The following is a 12937-nucleotide window of genomic DNA, read 5'->3' on the forward strand; positions in this document are numbered from 1 at the left end:
CTTTTCATTGGCTGAGCTGTGGCTGTCTCTCATTGGCTGGGCTGTTGCTGGGGAGGAAGAAACCTCCCCCTCTTGCTGGGACGGTAAGGTAACCTCCACCTGCAAGTTCCGGTCTGCAATTGACAGAGCGGTGGGGCGGGAGAGTTTCACCTGCGGGCTCCCGACTCCATTCTAAATGAGGGTTCCTTTCATTCATTCTCACACTCCACACCTGGGCTGGAGGATGGGGCTCTGCGTCTCTGGACCTGGCTTGGCGGTGGCAGCAGAGACAGGGGAAGGGGAGTGGAGGAAACGGTCCTGGTCCTAATACTAGTCGCTGCCTGGTGAGCACCTGCCAGGGCCGGGCTGAGTTAGCAGGGACTCCAGAGGCCAGCATGTGGGGGCCGAGCAGACCCGACTTCCGGCGGCTCCGGCCTTGCCCAAAGCCACACGGCTGACCTGCAGCAGAGCCAGCACTCCTGCACCGGCCGCCAGGGCCTCCACACGGCGGGGCTCGCGGGCTCTCTGTGCCCTCTGTCCCGACTGCAGGTGAAGCCAGAGGTCCTCAGCCACCCGGAGCAGTTCTCGCTGATCTACTCGGCCCACCCCTTCATCGTGCCTGGCGGGCGCTTCGTCGAATTCTACTACTGGTGAGCGGCCAGGGCTGCAGGGCGGGGGTCGGGGAGCCTGGGGCCAGCGGGCTGTCCCGAGCAGAGGGGGGCACCCTGACTGGCCCCGGGTGTGCAGGGCGAGGGGGGGAGTGCGGCGTGGGGGGTGCCTGAGCTGTCCTTGTCCCCAGGGACTCCTACTGGGTGATGGAGGGGCTGCTGCTCTCTGAGATGCCCGGGATGGTGAAGGGCATGCTGCAGAACTTCCTGGACCTGGTGCGGATGTAAGGGGGGCGGGCCCCTCAAGGCTGGGGCGGAGAAGCCATGGGCTTGGCGCTAGATTGGCCTTGGCCTTAGCCGCTGGGCGGATGCACCTCAGCCGGTGTCCTTCGCGGCAGCTACGGCCACGTCCCCAACGGGGCCCGCGTGTACTACCTGCAGCGGAGCCAGCCCCCGCTCCTGACGCTCATGATGGACCGCTACCTGACCCACACCAATAACACCGCCTACCTCCGGTGGGCACCCGGTCCCCCTCCTGCCCTGCAGGCCCCCTGCCTGGGACCTCCCAGGGCGGGAATGAGGGGCCGTGCCTGGGCTGAAGCAGTGCCTGGCTCCACCCCAGGGACAACATCGGGACCCTAGCCTTGGAATTGGACTTCTGGACGGAGAACAGGACCATCTCTGTGAGCTCGGGGGGGAAAGAGCTACGTCCTGAATCACTATGCTGTCCCTTATGGGGGACCCAGGTAGGGAGCCGCCTGCCAGCCTCTGTCTCTTGTTACTCACTCTGCTCTGAGGGCCATGACAGCCCCACCTCTCGGATGCTGACACTGAGGGGGTGGGTGCCTGTGTTGTCAGAAAAGGGGTGCCAGTGGGAGCCAGGAGGGCAATGTGGCCCCACGCTGGCACAGGTGTCTCCCTGCTCCCTCCTCCCCTAGGCTGCTTACCAACCACAGGAAGGCTGCAGAGGAAACCTGCCCCAACGTATTGGGGACACAGTGGCTGCATCCCTACTCTCTTGGGCCATCCCTGGGGCAGCAGAGGCCCCAGAGGACGAAGACAGCAGGCAGAACCCCCCCAGGACTGCGGGCTGGGGCCTGTAGAGAGGGCCGCTGTGGGAGAGCTCTGTCCTGGCAAGAGGAGAGGGGGAGCTGGCAGAGTGAGGACACGGAGGAGGCTTTGCTTCTTTACAGCTTGGCCACCAGCCTGCACCGCAGCGCCCCCCTGGCCTCCCAAGGTGAGACCCACGTGCTGGCCAAGGCCTGGAGCAAGATCAGGAGCCTCAAGGCTCCTCCCCCTCCTCCCGCTCAAACCACAGCCATCTGGGGATCAAAAACACCTCTCTCTCTCTGTCTCTCTCTCTCTTTTTTTTTTAAACCCTGAGTTGCCTGAGAGATGTGCATGGTTGGGCTGGGGCTGAGTCACGAGGGCTGCCTGCATACCCGGGAGGGTGGGGCCGACTCCTGAGCGCTGGCTCTCAGACTTTGCACGTTTCTCTATTTCCGCACAGGGCAGCAGTTTTTGCAGAAGGGGTTAAGAGGGTGCATGTGGGCCAGGCACCAGCCCGCTGCAGCTGCCTGTGGCTGCCTCTGCCCACCCAGGGCAGCCTCACGTTCTCACCTCAACCGCTGGGGCTTCCGCTCCCCGTGGGAACAGGGCACAGGGTCAGGGGCTCCCGCCGCACCCAGCCGACTGGGCACCTCCCTGCCCGGCCAGGAGTTCCACAGACACAGCCCGGTGTTGGCAACATTCAGATGCTCCCAGGTGGCCCCAACTCACGGCCCTGTGAGCAATGGAGTTGGCAATGTTTGTACATGTCCATGAGAGAGGTTTTCAGTCAGAACTGGGTCCCAGGAGATCCTGACTGCAGACTCGACTATTCCATGACAGGCTCTGTGTTCTGGACAACTCTTTCATCCGAGGCCGCTGGTATAGAAATTGAAGGCTCTGTTCTCCATTAGGGGTTGCAAACTCAAACTCTAGTAACACAAACGTGCAGAAACATGTGGGGCTAAGGGAACAACAGTACAAGAGCACTATCTTGGGGAGTGAGGAGGGCTAGGGTGAGTTGGACGCGCTTTCCTGTGTGAATGAGGTCGCCATCCACTGTACAAGATGGTTGACCCAAGGCTATGCAGGCTCCTTATTTGCTAGACCTCCTGATTTTTCCAAAGGTGGAAACCCACATTTTGATGCGAAATATCCCAATTTTTAAATGCCTCAGTGTCCCAAATTCTGCCTGGGAGTGGTTCCTTGTGGGAGTGAGGAGTTGTGAGGAGAAGACCTGACCCCACTACAGGGGGGCCCCCCTGTTCTCCCTGAAGCATTCAGGGCCCTTCCCTCCTTAACCTTCTTGGGTGCCCTCACTCAAGTCTTACCACTCAGCTTGTCTTTTTTTTTTTTTTTTAAGATTTTATTTATTTGACAGTGAGAAAGAGCACAAGCAGGGGGAGGGGCAGAGGGAGAGGGAGACACAGGCTCCCCACTGAGCAGCGAGCCCCATGTGGGGCTTGACCCCAGGACCCTGGGATCATGACCTGAACCGAAGGCAGACGCCCCGCCGCTTAGCTCGTCTTAACGCGTTTATAAGCTGGTGCGTCACTGGTAGGGAAACAACACTTTAAAATATTTATTCGGCTTTGATTTTGCAGTGAGGTTGCAGGCTGTGTGTGAGAAGGGGCCCTGGGAGACTGCTTAGCCTTTCTTAGTCCTCTGTAATCCAGCTCTGTGCCCAGACTCACAGCGCCACTGAACAGAAGCCCTGTTGCCTCTTACTGGACCCACCAAACTTGGGAGCCAGCTGGCCGAGGGGGGCGGGTGGTTCTCACTGCCCCAACTCCAAAATATTTCTTTGAGGAAGAACACTCTGAGTTCCCCTCTCTGTATCTATCCTCGGGTCAGTGGTGTGACCAGCTCTCTTTTTAAAAAGTTGCTTTCCCAGGCTCTTCTACAGTTAGGGGTGGCCAGGGATGCGGTTCTGACAAGTAAGAGGCGCGTGGAGGTCACTGGAAGACCCTCCTCGAAAGGGGAAAGACTCAGCGGGCTTTGCCCTTTGCCCTTCCCCTTCCTGCCCGCCTGCCTTGAGCACAGATGAAGTCCTAGGAACGGGAGAAGCCTCCTTGCAACGATGAGGCCATGAACCTGAGGCTGAAAACCACATGCTTGAGATGGCAGAGCAGAAAGTTGGAGACAGACTGGGTTGTCAGTGGCACCTTTGAGTCATGACAGCCCCGGGCCCCCGTTATATGAGGAAAACAAACCCCTTCGTGGTTTAAGCCACTGGTTTTCAGTTTTATGTCACTTCTGGCTGGATAAAGTCTCAACCAGGTCCTTCTGCTGAGGCCTTCCGGTCAGGACACATTCCTTCATTCCCATCACATGTCCAGCCTTGTCCTAATGGCCCAGCAGTCCTGTGGGGCTCTGTCTGCCTGGCCACAATCCAGGTGTGAGGAGCAGACAGATCCATCCATCCGTCTGTCTGTCTGTCTCCCTGCCTGCCTACCTGGATCCATATAGCCATACATATCAGGTGATGCTGAACAGACGCAATGACCCCCTTCCTCCCAGCCTTGTCTCCTGGAAATCAGCTCCAGACCCCTGGACTTCTCATCAGCCTGCGTGCAAATGATTCCTGGAGTTTCCGAGAATGGGGAGGCCAGCATGGGTGTGACTGCTGGCTGGAAACTAACACATCCAGGGGCTGGGGTGCTGGTGAGGTTCCATTTCATGACCCAATGACCAGCTGTTTGCTCTACAATGACCTGTACGCTGCCGGAGGCATTTTAGGCACTTTCCTCTATTGTGTGTTAGTTCATAATAAAATCGTTTGGAAGCTTAAACAAGAGGCCATCAGCCTGCTTAGTGTGGCCCACTGGGTTACAGGAGGGGAAAGGGCCCGTGGTGACCGGTGCTGGGACCGTGGCAGCGGCAATGCGGCCTCGGGCCAGCGCAGGCGGACGGGTGGCAGCGGGGCTGACTGATCCGCCGCCGGGACTCGCAGCCGCCCCGCGTCCGAGCTCCCAGAATAGTGGCCCACCTGCACATGAGCAGTTTCTGTTGTGGCGAGGAGTTAAGAAAACAAAAGCGCAGGCGAGGCGCACGCTGGTGTGTAACACGACAGCCCTTCCCAGCTGTGCACCACTCCGCCGCCTCGAACACCGCCCACTCCCGGGCTCGCTGGCCGCCACTGCCAGCCGGGGCCTCGGGCACCTGCGCCCCAGGCACCGAGCCCGGTGCTGAGGGGGAGCCCCCACCCCCGCCCCCGGCCTCCCGGCCCGCCTGGGTCCGCAGACTCTGAGCCTGGTTCTGCCACACCTGGTGTCCAGGAGTGCAGGCGACTCGTGTCAACTCTTTGAGCCCCGTTTTCTTCGTTTGTCAAGTGGGGATGGTATCTTGGAGAGGCTGCTGTAAGAATTAGGATGTGTTTGAGGCATGCAGGTGGACAGCTGAGGATCCTGCCTGTTTTGTTCACGGGTGGAGATGCCCCCAGTTAACCCCATCCCAGCAGCTCAACGCCAGGAGGATGACCGCTCCCTTCACTCCATCCTGCAGGCCTGATGGGGCAGAGTCCACAGACATTCCCCAGCGCTCCAGAGAAGGTGGTTCAAGGCCAGGCCTCCCCTGCAGGAGCTGCCTGTCGCCAGTCACCCCTGCTGGAACCCTGTGTGACACCCATCTGTGGCCTGAGGTAGGACAGCCGGCAACCACCTGAGCCTTGCTTCCAAGGATAACGGGGGGTCAGAGAAGCCAAGATCAGCGTCAAGGCAGGCCTCCCAGCCACAGAGTAGGACTGTGGTTGGGCTGGAGTCCGGCTGAGCCTCCTGGCTCTGCCATCTGCATGGCAGTGAAGAGGGACAAGAAGGACAGCTCAGCACACACCCATCCGCAGAGGCCTTCAGCTCAGCACAGCCACGAGACCCTTGTCAGAAACCTGGGGGTTCAGCAGAGTCTCCATGTGTGTCTCAGGCTCCCAGCCTTCCTCATGGGGCAGGAGTGGTCTTTGGCAGGCGACGTTGAATAGCCTTGTCAGTGTGGAAATCAACTGCAGACCCCCTGACTTGCTCCCCACCAGCCCCTCACTCAGTGAGGCTGCCCTGACGTGAGACGGCCCGCTGGAGAGTATCACTTCCCCACTTCCCCAGCAAGGCGGCCTCTCGCGCCCTTAGCTCACACACAAGGCTTGGCTGTAGCTCGATTCCTCAGGTGGTTTCTCTGTCCTCCCACTCCTGGGGCTTCTTGCAAGAAGGATGTGCTTTGGTCAGCCTGAAGGGGGGGGCCTGGAACTTCCAGGCTCTGCTCCAGACTCGGCAAATAGGTGGAGGCTGCTCAGGGGACGTGAGGAGGGTGGGTGCTTATTCTCAGGGTCGGGTCTTCCAAGAGGCCACTGCCGCACGTGGCGTGGACAGGGCTGCGGTGTGACTCCACTTGCCAGGCGTACATGGTATCTTGCTCCTTCAGATTATGAAAAACTCAAAGCATATTAAAAATTTTAGAGTAGGGGGCGCCTGGGTGGCTCAGACAGTTAAGTGTCTGCCTTCGGCTCAGGTCATGATTCCAGGGTCCTGGGATCGAGTCTCACATCCTGCTGCCTGATCAGTGGGGAGCCTGCTTCTCCCTGTCCTCCCCACTCGTGCTTTCTCTCGCTGTCTCCCTCTCTCTCAAATAAATAAACAAAATCTTGGGACGCCTGGGTGGCACAGCTGGTTAAGCAACTGCCCTCGGTTCAGGTCACGATTCCAGGGTCCTGGGATCAAGCCCCACGTCGGGCTCCCTGCTCTGTGGGGAGTCTGCTTCTCCCTCTCCCTCTGCCTGCCGCTCCCCCTGCTCGTGCTCGCTCTCTGTCAAATAAATAAAATCGTTAAAAAAATAAAATTAAAAAAATTTAGAGTATATTGGGGTGCCTGGGTGGCTTCATCAGTTGATGTCTGACTCTTGGTTTCGGCTCAGGTCATGATCTCAGGGTCGTGGGACTGAGCTCCAGGCAGGGCGTGGCGCTCAGCGGGGAGTCAGCTTGATGATTCTCTCTCTCCCCCTGCTCCTCCCCCCACCTCTCAAAAATAAATAAAATAAACCTTTAAAATATTTTAGAGTATAATGATGAGAAACACATATGCCTACCACCTAGCTTTGTCCTATTTTCTTCATAATTTGTTTTCAGAATGGAAACACCCAGGTGCAAGTACAGCACCCTGCCTACTCGTGCCAGCATTCCTGCCCCCCTCGGGGTAACTGCTCTCCTGATGGGGCAGTTTACCATTCTCGTACCTGTCTGTATGCTTTTGCTGTATACACCTACGAACTATGTATAGGATTGCTTTGCATGCTATTTTTATTGTGGTAAAAAATACATAACACAAAGTTTAGCATTTTCACCATTTTTTTAAAAGATTTTATTTATTTATTAGACACAGAGAGACAGCCAGCAAGAGAGAGAACACAAGCAGGGGAGTGGGAGAGGAAGAAGCAGGCTCCCAGCAGAGGAGCCCGATGTGGGACTCGATCCCGGAATGCCGGGATCACGCCCTGAGCCGAAGGCAGACGCCTAATGACTGCGCTACCCAGGCGCCCCCATTTTCACCATTTTTAAGCACACGGTTCAGTGGTATCGAGTTACATTCAGTGTGGTGCAACCATCGCCACCATCCATCCATAGGACTTTCTCATCTTCCGAAACTGAAACTCTGTGCCCATTAATAACTCCACTCCTCCTCCCCACAGCCCCTCACAACCATCATTCTATTCTACTTTCTGTCTCTGGGAATTCATGGTTCTTTTTTTTTTTTTTTAATGACTTATTTATTAGAGACAGAGAGAGAGAGAATGCAAGTGGGGGTTGGGGGAGAGGAAGAGAGAGAATCTCAAGCAGACCCCACGCCGAGCTTTGAGACCAACGTGGGGCTCGATCTCACAACCCTGAGATCATGACCTGAGCCAAAACCAAGAGTAACTGACTGAGCCACCCATGTGCCCCTATAGTCCTTCATACAAATGGAATTACACGATATTTGTCTTTTTGTGTCTGGCTTATTTCATTGAGCAAAATACCCTCTAGGTCCATCCAGGTTGTCACAAATGGCAAGATTTCATTCTTTCTTTCTTTTTTTTTTTTTTAAGACTTTATTTTATTTATTTGACAGAGATAGAGACAGCCAGCGAGAGAGGGAACACAAGCAGGGGGAGTGGGAGAGGGAGAAGCAGGCTCATAGCGGAGGAGCCTGATGTGGGGCTCCATCCCATAACGCCGGGATCACGCCCTGAGCCGAAGGCAGACGCTTAACGACTGCGCCACCCAGGCGCCCCAGATTTCATTCTTTCTTATGGCTAAGATTCCTAGGCATGGAATCACAAGGTCAGAGGATTCACAGATATTAGGCTTTTGATACAAATTAGATGACAGTCTTTTGAATAACAAAGGGTGGAGGCCTTTGGCCTTGGCAATGTGTAGCTGAGGACAATTCTCCTGCCGGAAAGTAAAGCAGCAGTGGCCAGAGGTCATGGGTAATGGTTGTCGTGATGGACCAAGTGCTCCCGGGGAGATCAGGTCACAGCAGGTGCTCTGGGAGGTGTGTGCCTGAGGCCCCCGGAGCTGCCCCTGGACACAAGTCTGTAATCCCACATGTTCTGGATTGTGGGGGAAGCGGAGAGGCAGTGGGTGCTTGTGTGCCTGGCTGCGGCCTTGCCCGTCACACGGCATGGCGCACATCTGCCGGAAGCCCCTATTTTGTTTGGATTCCTGCAGAACACACGTGACTTCTATTGGCGTGAGCTGGCAGACAAGAAGGCCTCTAGTGTGTCCCAACAGCATTTCACTGTGCCCTGGAGAAGCCACCGAATATAATAACTTCCCCGCAGGGCGGATCGCCAGGTTTTGTGGGGCCTGAAGCTTAAACAATTGGGGGGGGCTCTCTTTAAGAAAAAGAAGCAAATTAAGAATGTGAAGTTAGGTATGGGACTGTCGAGGGGCCTTGCATGCAAGAGGGGCCCTGGGGCTGAAGTGCCATTAACTTTGTGGGCAATCTGCCCCTGCTCCCCTGCCGGGACTGGGTCTGCCCTGCCTAGGAGTCTACTTTTGTTTGTTTCCAAATGCTTTAAATTATGTATTTTCCCTTCTTGCCTTTTGCATGTGTATGAAAATTTAAGAATTGAGCAATAAAATAGTTATTTGATAAAATAGTCATTTTGGGCCAAATTTCTCTAGTTTAACCCTTCCTACCCAAATTGCTAAGATGTATGACAGGTCACAAAAGATGTCTGCAGTGTGGAGCCTGGTACACTGAGGATGGTGATGGGGCAGTGGGAGGTGGGGGGATCCTTCTAGCATTTACTGAGACTGTACAGGCCCTGTGCTGGGGGCTTACATAGTCTTAGTTCACCCTTTTGCCTGGCATGGGGTAGACCCTCCTAGGGGGCTCAAACAGCTTCCATGTAAGGGGGCAGGGGGAAATGCCAGGACACCACAAATTGAAGTTTAAATATGAAACTGTTAGCAGAGTAATTTTGGCATCAAACCCACTGCCTCAGTCAGTCTCCCAACAGGAAACAGATGGCACATTCAAAATAGGATAATGAGGAGGGTTTATTTACAAAAACGATGTGGGTGTCAGGGAACCACAAGGGATAGGGCAGCCACCCAAGTTCAGTAGCGGCCAAGCATTGCCACCGCGAGGCTGGAAGGAATGAGGTAGGGAATGGCCACTGGCCTCCACAGGGAGAGAACTGCACCATAAGGCCCGTGAGAGAAGAGGTGACCTTGGTTGAGGGACACAGCCTGTCCATGGGGAGGAAGCAAATGACCTGACCTCTCCCCTCTCTCTCCCATCTCCTGTGGGGCTCTCCCAGGACACAGGAGACATTAGATGTGGCCCACATGGGTTGGCCTCCTGGGGCAGAGGGCAGAGTGGAAAAGGTGACAGGGGTCAGGATGTATCTAAAGGGCAAAGAAAAGGTCAATGGCACAGTCTACCCCTTTGGCTCCTCAGCATCCACCCTAGACCCCTTTCCAGGTGAAAATCTCGTCTCTCCAACACAGGGGACCCACAAGGTCCCACCAGCTATCATATCATCATGGGGTAGTTAACTGGTCATACTCCCGGCTGAAATCACTGGTGTTCCTCAGACAAAGTAACAGGTGAAAGGGAGAAAAAGAAATATGGCCGCGACAATCCACCTACGGCTGGCCCCAAGGCCACGGTAATCCTAGATGCCTTCTTACAGCTCCCATTCTTTGTTCTCTTTCACCTCTGCGGGCACTTTTTTGGACAGGATTCGTAACCAACTAGAGTGACTTGAACCTTCATTCTTGCAGGATCTGAGTCCTTGGTTGCCTTATTTTTGGGGTTACCCCAGTTTTCCATTGACTAGGACTATTGGATGCAGGGGTGCTCCAGCAATGCCAATGCCCCTCATTTCAGACACTGTCCTCCCTGCCCCCATTCAGTAGCAGCAACCCTGTTTCACCCTGGTGGCCCGGGCCAATCACTCCACCCAGTACTGTGAACCCCTTTTTTGCCTGTTGGTTCAGTGGCATGTGGAACCCCAAATGAGCTAGGGCCATCTCAGATTTTGATTCATCAGAATCATGACCGTGTTCCCTGGTAACAAGTTTTCTTCTTTGGGTACCAGGACCTCCAACTCATCAAACTTAAGGTTGTGGGGAGACAGGAGGTGAACATTTTTCTAGTGGGTTGTTAGGAATAGTGAAAGAGGCCATTCTTACTTCCACCTCATGGTCCTTGGACCTATGTAGGGCACCATATATTGGCCACTGGTTTAAGGCACATCCTGTGGCTCATAGGACAGCACCCCAATCTTGCAGAAGGTTGTCTCTCAGCAGATAATTCCACCACCCCATCCAGTTAGAGTGTCTCAGGGGTCTCAATGAGATCAAGTGCAAATAATGAATCTCACTGTAATCAAAAAGCAATGCTAACCACCAGTAGAAACCTCCCTGAAAGTCATGAGCGCCATGGTTATAAAGCAACACTATTAATCATTTTTCATGCCACGACCAAGGGCGGTGCCCTACAAATACTTTAGCTAAACAAACAGCTCAGGCCAATTCCAGGCCTCCTCCATTACCTGGTCACAAGGAACACCCTGAGGCCATAGGTGTCTTAGTAGAGACCGTGTTGTCATCTAGCCACGGTCACAGATCCATATGTTTCAAAACACTCCATGGCCATTGTTGACCTCAATAAAGAGGTAAACAGAGGTAAGCCGGAAAAACAAGTTTATTCGGGACGAGCAGAGGAACTGTAATTCAGCACAAGCAAACTGTAGCAAGCTACTGATGAGTTTGTTGAGGTTTTGGGGTAGGTTGTCTTTATGGGCAGGGAATGTAAAGAGGGGCGAGATCAGTTTGAGCCAGTTCAAATAAAAAACAAATGGGGACCGGCCTTGAAAATTTTCCTAAGCAGACAGAATCGGTCAGTCACATAACCAAACCTCAATTCAGCCCACTTGGCAAGACCAGCCCAACCTGGATCATCTCCTGTTCGTGCCTCTGGCAACACGTCCCAAGATTGAAATGAAACAACCTCTAATCAACCTGCCATCACCCAAGAAAATTCCAACACTATCTACTTTCTTCAAATCAGACATTTACTGGGGCGCCTGGATGGCTCAATGGGGTAGGCGGCCGACTCTTGATCTCAGTTCAGGTCTTGATCTCAGGGTCATGGGTTCAAGGCACCCCCCCTCCCTCCACCCAAAAAAAGCAGACATTTACAGGAAATCAATCCTTTAGTCCCTAAGTTTTGTCTTTCTGAGGGCATGTGAGATTCTCCATATTACACCCTCTAGTTTTATTGTATTTTTATTTAGTTTTATTTTTTTAAAGATTTTGTTTTATTTATTTGTCAGAGAGAGAGCACGTGCACAAGCAGGGAGCAGCAGGCAGAGGGAGAAGCAGGCTCCCCACTGAGCAAGGAGACCAACGCAGGGCTCAATCCCAGGACCCCAGGATCACGACCTGAGCCAAAGGCAGACGCTTCACTGACAGAGCCACCCAGGTGTCCCTGTTTACTTAGTTTTAAAGACAACCTGCTAATGTATTCAAATTGTTTAACCTGGTGGTTATGGGCTTAAGATAAAGTTGTATGTTGGTTTGAGAGTGATGGGTGGTGATAAAAATTACCCAAAATAATGAGTCACGAGATACTTGAGCTTTAAAAAGATACTACGCTCCTAAAAATAACCAATTTTTATCTTTTGGGAATTGATCAAGTCTTAATACAAGTTTTACATTATATGTTTCAGTCTATCTAGTCTATTGCTCATAATAGTTTTTGAAAAACTATCACCATTACAGGGCTTCCTTCACAGAGGGACTTACCCAGTGGAACCACAGCCATCAAACATCACACACAGAAGTCATCGCGCTGGACCTTACACGGGCTCTCTGTCGCCCCATCTGATTGCCACACTCTCCACCCTTAAGAAGATTGTCATTTTCATAACCACTCCCCAGACTATGGGGTCTGTCAAACATCAGCACTCTTCCTGCTCCATCCACAGCTCCCCACCACACATACCCTTCATTACAAATTGGCACCTGCATCAAGCAACCTCAAGGAACTTTAATCTGTCCTTCTAAGATCGAGTAGCTCTTTAAGAACTTTAGTAAGCGTAAAGTCACACCAGAGAACTTGGTGCTGAAGGCAGATTTCCATGCCTACTTTCAGAGCTTTTAATTTCCTAGTTCTAGGTGAGGAACCAGCATATTTATCTTGAATCTTTGACATTTTAATTATTATGCGTCATGGTGGGGACCTCCTTGGCTTCACCTTGTTTGGGACTCTCCGTGCTTCCTGGACCTGGATGTCCGTTTCCTTCCCCAGGTTAGGCAAGTTCTCAGCTATTGTTTCTTCAGACAAGTTTTCTTTCTTTCTTTCTTTCTTTCTTTCTTTCTTTCTTTCTTTCTTTCTTTCTTCCTCTCTCTCTCTCTCTCTCTCTCTCTCTCCCCCTTCTGGGACCCCTATGAAGCGAATGTTTGTTTGCTTGATGTCGACCAAGACATCCCTTAACCTATCTTCATTTAAAATTTCTTTTTTCTTTTTGCTGTTCAGCTTGGGGTGCTTTCCATGACCGTGTCTTCTGGATCACTCATCTGTTCTTTTGCACCCTCTAATCTGTTAATTCCCTCTTGTATATTTTTCATTTTATTGTATTCTTCAGCTCTGGTTGGTTCTTTTTCATATTTTCTATCTTCTTGTTGAAGTTCTCACTGAGTTCATCCACTCTTTTCTCCAGTCTGCTGAGACTCTTTATGACGGGTACTTTGACCCCTTTATCAGGTAGATTGCTTATATCTGTTTCATTTACATCTTTTTCTGAAGTTTTATCTTGTTCCT

The 12937-nt window shown here is 53.0% G+C and overlaps 1 long non-coding RNA gene across 1 annotated transcript; it reads left to right on the forward strand.

Annotated features, from left to right (window-relative positions):
- The first annotated feature begins 532 nt into the window (after positions 1–532).
- Positions 533–1078, forward strand: LOC125282443 (uncharacterized). The gene is made up of 3 exons (XR_007189574.2): positions 533–629; positions 779–871; positions 986–1078. It is a non-coding gene; the product is annotated as an uncharacterized LOC125282443 (long non-coding RNA).
- The last annotated feature ends 11859 nt before the right edge of the window (positions 1079–12937 follow it).

Source organism: Ursus arctos, unplaced genomic scaffold, assembly GCF_023065955.2.
Source record: "Ursus arctos isolate Adak ecotype North America unplaced genomic scaffold, UrsArc2.0 scaffold_22, whole genome shotgun sequence".
NCBI classification, from domain to species: Eukaryota; Metazoa; Chordata; class Mammalia; order Carnivora; family Ursidae; genus Ursus; species Ursus arctos.